The sequence below is a fragment of the Capra hircus genome, chromosome 15, assembly GCF_001704415.2.
Source record: "Capra hircus breed San Clemente chromosome 15, ASM170441v1, whole genome shotgun sequence".
In the NCBI taxonomy this organism is placed as follows: domain Eukaryota; kingdom Metazoa; phylum Chordata; class Mammalia; order Artiodactyla; family Bovidae; genus Capra; species Capra hircus.
In genome coordinates, this window is record NC_030822.1 from 12,179,239 (window position 1) to 12,187,611 (window position 8,373).

At 41.4% G+C, this 8,373-nt stretch overlaps 1 pseudogene; it reads left to right on the forward strand.

Moving 5' to 3' along the window:
- LOC102181139 lies at positions 1,556-2,588 on the forward strand (annotated as a pseudogene).

Below are 8,373 nucleotides of genomic sequence, written 5' to 3' on the forward strand. Positions count from 1 at the left end.
ATGATGCTAAAGCTTAAACTCCAATACTTTGGCCACCTCATGCAAATAGTTGACTTATTGGAAAACGCCCTGATGCTGGGAGGGGTTGGGGGCAGGAGGAGAAAGGGATGACAGAGGATGAGATGGCTGGATGGCCTCACCGACTCGATGGACATGAGTTTGAGTGAACTCCGGGAGTTGATGATGGACAGGGAGGCCTGGCATGCTGCAATTCATGGGGTCGCAAAGAATCAGACACAACTGAGCGTCTGAACTGAACAGAATGTAAGAAGTAATGTGAACATTTAGCCAGACTGTAGAATACAATCCAGTTGAGATGCTGTAAATGTGAAAAAGAAAAAAAATAAAAAAGCATGAAAAAGACTAACTGCTTCTACATGTGGAAATATTGTATTAGCTTCTGGTGGCTGCTGTAGCAAATTTACCACAAACGACATGACTTAAAGAATGGAAATTTATGTTCTCACTATTCTAGAGGCCAAAGGCCCATTATCAGTTTCACTGGACTGAAATGGAAGTTCTGATCAGGCTGCTCCCCTTGACAGGCTGTGTAGGAGAACCCATTTCTTGCTTCTTCCAGCTTCTGGTGTCTCTAAGGATTCTTTGGCTTTGCGAGCATCAATCCAATGTCTGTCTTCCTGGTCACATTGCCTTCTCTTCTCTGTTTACTCTCTGACTCTCTCTCTTTGTGAGAGGGATTATGAATGCATGTGATTTCATTAAAAGTTCACCTAGTACCTCAGGATAGTCTCTCCATTTCATGATTCTTAATTTAAGTACATCTGCAAAGTCTTTTTTCTGATACATAAGGCAACATGGGTATTATTTAAAGACCATCAATCAGGCTACCACAGATAGCCATGCAAATGTTCTTTACAGAGCTGCAACCAGAATCTGGACAGGAAAATTTTTATAGACTGTATTTGTTAAGTTTAGGTTAAACTGAAAATAATAGAAACCTTAAAGCTACAGTAGTATGAACACCAAAGTTTTATTTTTCTCTCATTAAATTAAGTGTAAAGTAAAACATTCACACACACACAAAGGGATTGGGTATCTTCTCTTTTAGTCCACAATCCTTGGCAAGTTTCCTCATGAACTAGTATAGCCAAACCTTCTTTTCGTCATTGAGCTTATCTTCCAATTGAAACAAAACAAGAATAAAAAAGACTTAAAGGGCTTTCTGGGGTGCTCCACCAAATAAGTTTGCTTACCCACACTGGTTTCCCCAATTTGCAAAGGAAGTTTCCAGTAGGACACAATTTCTACTTTCTAATATCAAAAAGATAGAGAGAATGAACATTGTTTAGTCAGCTAACTAAAGCCAGGCTAACCAGATAGCCATTCTAATTTGAATATCATCAAAGAAGACATAATTTGTCCTCTGGAGCTATTTACATTAGAGGTAATCATAATAAAACTTTTATTATGAAATGTACAAATATTCAAAGAATTTTAATATATTAAAAATAGTGGGGGACTCGCGCTGTGGCCGCGGAGACGTGAAGCCCCCCGGGGTCTGCGCTCGACCTCGCTGTCTGCTCCCCCAGCCCCCATGGAGAAGACAGAGCTGATCCAGAAGGCCAAGCTGGCCGAGCAGGCCGAGTGCTACGACGACATGGCCACCTGCATAAAGGCTGTGAAGGAGCAGGGCGCCGAGCTGTCCAACGATGAGTGCAACCTGCTGTCGGTGGCCTACAAGAACGTGCTCAGGGGCCGCCAGTCCACCTGGAGGGTCATCTCCAGCATCGAGCAGAAGACCGACACCTCGGACAAGAAGTTGGAGCTGATCAAGGACTACCGGGAGAAAGTGGAGTCCGAGCTGAGGTCCAACTGCACCATGGTCCTGGAATTGTTGGATAAGTATTTAATAGCAAATGCAACTAATTTAGCAGTGGAGAAGGCAATGGCACCCCACTCCAGTACTCTTGCCTGGAAAGTCCCATGGACGGAGGAGACTGGTAGGCTGCAGTCCATGGGGTCGCTGAGGGTTGGACATGACTGAGCGACTTCACTTCACTTTTCACTTTCATGCATTGGAGAAGGAAATGGCAACCCACTCCAGTGTTCTTGCCTGGAGAATCCCAGGGACGGGGGAGCCTGGTGGGCCGCCGTCTAAGGGGTCGCATAGAGTCAGACAGGACTGAAGTGATTTAGCAGCAGCAGTAGCAACAGCAGCAACTAATCCAGAAAGTAAGGTCTTCTATCTGAAAATGAAGGGAGATTACTTCGGGTACCTTGCTGAAGTTGCTTGTGGTGATGATCGGAAGCAAACGATAGATAATTCCCAAGGAGCTTACCAAGAGGCTTTTGATATAAGCAAGAAAGAGATGCAGCCCACACACCCCATCCGGCTGGGGCTGGCTCTTAACTTTTCCGTACTCTACTATGAGATCCTCAATAACCCAGAACTGCCCTGCACACGGGCTAAAACGGCTTTGGATGAGGCTATTGCAGAACTCGACACACTGAATGAAGACTCGTACAAAGACAGCACCCTCGTCATGCAGCTGCTGAGAGACAACCTCACATTATGGACATCGGATAGTGCTAAGAATGTGATGCGGCAGAAGGGGCAGAAAACGTAGTGCATACAGGGTGCCATCTTTCTTCCCCTTGAAACCTTTATACTCATCTCCATTCCTCACTCCATTTGGATTTCCTCTAGCAAAGAAACCCATTCATGTGTATGGAATCAACTGTTTATAGTCTTTTCACACTGCAGCTTTGGGAATACTCCATTCCTTGGTTTGTGTTTGTCTTAGCCTTCCTGGTGTGCAGTTACTGCTGTAGAAAAGTATTAACAGCTTCATTTCATACAAACATAAGTAACTTCCAAACACTTATGTAGACGACTAAAAATGTATCTGGTATTTAAGTAATCTGAACCAGTTCTGCAAGTGACTGTGTTTTGTATTACTGTGAAGATATGAAAATGTAGCTAATTACAATTTAAAGAGTGTTCTACATAAGTTCTTAATTTCTGCATTCTCTCCCTTACTCTTCTTCAGAGATTTCCTTTCAGCAAGCTACTTTTCCATTCTGTTAATGTATTCTGTAGGAATCCAGAAGTATTAGATTGAATGGAAAAGCATTCAACATTTTGGGGCTGGGGGATCACAGATTCAAATGTCTCCTGTATCATATGTGATAGAGGTCTTGTGTATCCGTGACAACAGGAAGTTTCCTTCAGTTCAGTTCAGTTCAGTCGCTCAGTCGTGTCCAACTCTTTGCAACCCCATGAATCGCAGCACGCCAGGCCTCCCTGTCCATCACCATCTCCCGGAGTTCACTCAGACTCACATCCATCGAGTCCGTGATGCCATCCAGCCATCTCATCCTCTGTCGTCCCCTTTTCCTCCTGCCCTCAATCCCTCCCACCATCAGAGTCTTTTCCAGAGAGTCAGCTATTCGCATGAGGTGGCCAAAGTACTGGAGTTTCAGCTTCAGCATCATTCCTTCCAAAGAAATCCCAGGGTCGATCTCCTTCAGAATGGACTGGTTGGATCTCCTTGCAGTCCAAGGGACTCTCAAGAGTCTTCTCCAACACCGCAGTTCAAAAGCATCAATTCTTTGGTGCTCAGCCTTCTTCCCAGTCCAACTCTCACATCCATACATGACCACAGGAAAAACCATAGCCTTGACTAGACGGACCTTAGTCAGCAAAGTAATGTTTCTGCTTTTGAGTACGCTATCTAGGTTGGTCATAACTTTTCTTCCAAGGAGTAAGCGTCTTCTGATTTCAAGGCTGCAGTCACCATCTGCAGTGATTTTGGAGCCCCCCAAAATAAAGTCTGACACTGTTTCCACTGTTTCCCCATCTATTTCCCATGAAGTGATTGGACCGAATGCCATGATCTTCATTTTCTGCTCACTCTTTATTTGCTGCTGTTTAAAATAACAACTTCCCTTCCCAATAAAAACTCACTTACACCTCTTGCCTTTATAGTTCTGGTATTCACTTTACTATGTAATAGAAGTAGCATGTTGCTGCCAGAATACAACCATTGCTTTTGGCAAATTAGAGCGCATGTCATTTCTTAATACACTAGAAAGGGGGAAAAAGCACATAGTCCAGTCTAAAATATTAGGTACTGTTCCATGCAGGTTTGTGCACATGTGAGACGGTGTCCAGTTTGTCTAGTGATTGTTATTTAGAGAGTTGGACCACTATTGTATGTTGCTAATCATTGACTGTAGTCCCAAAAAAGCCTTGTGACAATGTTATGCCCTATGTAACAGCAGAGTAACACAAAATAAAATTACATTTTATAAACCAAAAAAAAAAATAGTGATAATGATCTCATTTGAAAAGGAACTGTATTTAATAATATTTACTCATAATTACTACTCTATTCATTTATCCTTTTATATATCTTTATTATCTATCTAATCTTTTCAACCAGTTGAGAGATGGAAAGTAAACCATACAACTCATGATGGTTTACTATAAAATCTTCAAGTTTCTTCTAAAAATAATATTCCTTACAACAATAGCATCTCAATTAAAAGATAATATTTTTAATTTAGCTAATGCAAGCGCTAGTGCTTAAATTTCCTCCTTTGCCTCAAAAAACTCCAATAGAATATTTTTTAAAACCAGAGATTTAAACAAAGTTAAGTTCATGTATAATATTTATTAGGTATTTTTTAGTCTTTTCTAATCTACAATTCCTCATTTTCCCTGGTTACTGACTTTTTGAAGAAAGCAGGCCAGTTGTCCAATAGGATGTTTTATATTCTTTGTCAGATTAATTCCTTGTAGAATGTGTTAACTTTTTTTCCATCTCGTTTATATTGTAAAATGTAAGTTGTATCTAAAGGCTTGATATTTTACCTTTGGCAAAAAAACTTGAAAAGCAATGCTGTGTATTTTCATCATATCAGGAGGAATATATTGTCAGATTGTGTCAATATTAGTGATTCTAAGTCTGACAACTTTGTGAAAGTATAGTTGGCAGATTGTTTGTTTGAGAAAGTTTATTTTTCTCTTCAGTTCAGTTCAGTTCAGTTCAGTTGCTCAGTCGTGTCCAACTCTTTGCGACCCCATGAACTGCAGCACGCCAGGCCTCCCTGTCCATCACCATCTCCCGGAGTTCACTCAGACTCACGTCCATCGAGTCCGTGATGCCATCCACCCATCTCATCCTCTGTCGTCCACTTCTCCTCCTGCCCCTAATCCCTCCCAGCATCAGAGTCTTTTCTAATGAGTCAACTCTTCACATGAGGTGGCCAAAGTACTGGAGTTTCAGCTTCAGCATCATTCCTTCCAAAGAAATCCCAGGGCTGATCTCCTTCAGAATGGACTGGTTGGATCTCCTTGCAGTCCAAGGGACTCTCAAGAGTCTTTTCCAACAGCAAATACACTGTAGGATTATTCTTTGGTGCCATGAGACTACTGGTTTTAGCATTCATCACTTTCTGGAAGAATGAGTTTTACGTGTATGTGTTAGTCACTCAGTATGGCCAATTCTTTCCTACCCCATGGACTACAGACCGCCAGGCTCCTCTGTCCATGGTATTTTCCAGGCAAGAATACTGGAGTTGGTTGCCATTTTCTTCTCCAGGGGATCTTTCCAACCCGGGGATCGCAGCCAGGTCTGCTGCATTGCAGGCAGACTCTTAACCATCTGAGCCACCAGGGAGGATGGTTTTGGGGGGATTTCAAAATAATGTTTTTGTATCATATCCATCCCATATATTAGCAAGTATTCTTCTGAGGAAGGAATTTGCCACAACAGTAGAATATGAACATGTAATTTTTTATTTTTTTAAAAAATGGGGTAATGTTTAATTACATTTTGTTACTAAGTTTCATATTAACACATTGGTATAACAATCACTACCACTGATGGCAAAAGTGATTGCCATCACACAAAAGGGGTGTGTGTGTTTCCCTCTTTTGTTTTAATTACTACCATATTTTTTATTCTTTCAATATTTTAAAACCAAGTGTCATTTTTGTCTTTAGGCATAAACAATGTCAACTTCAGCCAGAAAGTGACCCTCTAAGTTGGCTTATGTATCTTTTTCTTAGAACCCCATGTGATTTTTCAGGCACAGCTAGAAGTCCTAGGTTCACCCTCCATCCTCGCTGCTTGGAATTAGCCAGGATCTGAACTGCAGGTCTTCCAGTATGCTCTTCTTACAAGGCTGTTTCAGTAAATGATGCTAGCAAATTTATATGTCTTTTCTCTGACACTAAAAACTTTTTTGCCCAATAATGTTTAAAAATTTGCTTATTTGTGTTATACTGTGAGATTTAAAAATTAATTCTAACTGCATGCTGTTGTTCAGTAACTAAGTCATTTCCTACTATTTGCCAACCCATGAACTGCAGCATGCTAGGCTTCCCTGTCCTTCACTATCTCCCAGAGTTTGCTCAAACTCATGTCCATTGAGTCAGTGATGCCATCCAATCATCTCATCCTCTTTTGTCCCCTTCATCTCCTGCCCTCAGTTTTTCCCAAAATCAGGGTCCTTTCCAATGAGTCAGCTCTTCATATCAAGTGGCCAAAGTAATGGAGCTTCAGCTTTAGCATCAGTCCTTTGAGTGAATATTCAAGGTTGAATTCCTTTAAGATTGACTACTTTGATCGCCTTACTTTCCAAGGGACTCTCTAGAGTCTTCTCCAGCACCACAATAAAAAGCATCAGTTCTTCAGCGTTCAACTTTCCTTATGGTCCAGTTCTCACATGCATACATGACTATCGGAAAAACCATAGCTTTGACTATATGGACTATTGCTGGCAAAGTGACGTCTCTACGTTTTAATACCCTGTCTAGGTTTGTCATAGCTTTTCTTCCAAGGAGCAAGCATCTTTTAATTGCAGAACTGCAGTCACTGCAGTGATTTTGGAGCCCCCCAAATAAAATATGTCACTGTTTCCACTTCCTCCCATCTATTTCCCATGAAATGATGGGACTGGATGCCATGATCTTAGTTTTATGAATGTTGAATTTTAAGCCAGCCTTTTCACTCTCCTCATTCACCTCATTAAGAGTGTCTTTAGTTCCTCTTCCCTTTTGCTCATTAAGGTAGTATCATCTAAAGCCTCTTGATGAAAGTGAAAGAGGAGGGTAAAAATGTTGGCTTAAAGCTCAGCATTCAGAAAACCAAGATCATGGCATCTGGTCCCATCACTTCATGGCAAATAGATGGGGAGACAGTGGAAACAGTGTCAGATTTTATTTTGGGGGGGCTCCAAAATCACTGCAGATGGTGATTGCAGCCATGAAGTTAAAAGATGCTTACTCCTTGGAAGGAAAGTTATGACCAACCTAGTTAGCATATTCAAAAGCAGAGACATTACTTTACCAACAAAGGTCCTTCTAATCAAGGCTATGGTTTTTCCAGTGGTCATGTATGGATGTGAGAGTTGGACTGTGAAGAAAGCTGAGAGCCAAAGAATTGATGAACTGTGGTGTTGGAGAAGACTTGAGAGTCCCTTGGACTGCAAGGAGATCCAACCAGTCCATTCTGAAGGAGATCAGCCCTGGGATTTCTTTGGAAGGAATGATGCTAAAGCTGAAACTCCAGTATGTTGGCCACCTCATGAGAAGAGTTGACTCACTGAAAAAGACTCTGATGCTGGGAGGGATTGGGGGTAGGAGGAGAAGGGGACGACAGAGGATGGGATGGCTGGATGGCATCACTGACTCAATGGATATGAGTCTGAGTGAACTCTGGGGGTTGGTGATGAACAGGGAGGCCTGGCGTGCTGCAATTCATGGGGTCGCAAAGAGTCAGACAGGACTGAGCAACTGAACTGAACTGAACTGATCTATATATCTGAGGTTGTTGATATTTCTCCAGAAAATCTTATTTCAGTTTTTGATTCATCCAACCCAGCATTTTGTGTGATATACTCTGCATGTAAGTTATATAAGCAAGGTGACAATATACAGCCTTGATGTACTTCTTTCCTAATTTTGAACCTGTCCATTGTTCCATGTTCAGTTCTGTTTATTCTTGACCTACATGCAGATTTCTCAGGAAGCAGGTCAGGTGGTCTGGTATTCCTATCTCTTGAAGAATTTTCCACAGTTTATTGTGATCCACACAGTCAAAGGCTATAGCATAGTAAATAAAGCAGAAATAGATGTTTTTCTGGAACTCTCTTGCTTTTTCAAAGATTCAGCAAATGTTGACAATTAGATCTCTGGATCCTCTGCCTTTTCTAAATTCAGCTTGTACATCTGGAAGTTCTTAATACACATACTGTTGAAGCCTAGCTTGAGGGATTTTGAGCATGACCTTGCTAGCATGTGAAATGAGCACAGTTGTATGGAGTTTGAACTTTCTTTGGCATTGCCCTACTGTTAATATAGTCTAATTTAGTCAGTAGTATAATTAACAATAGGCCTCGTAA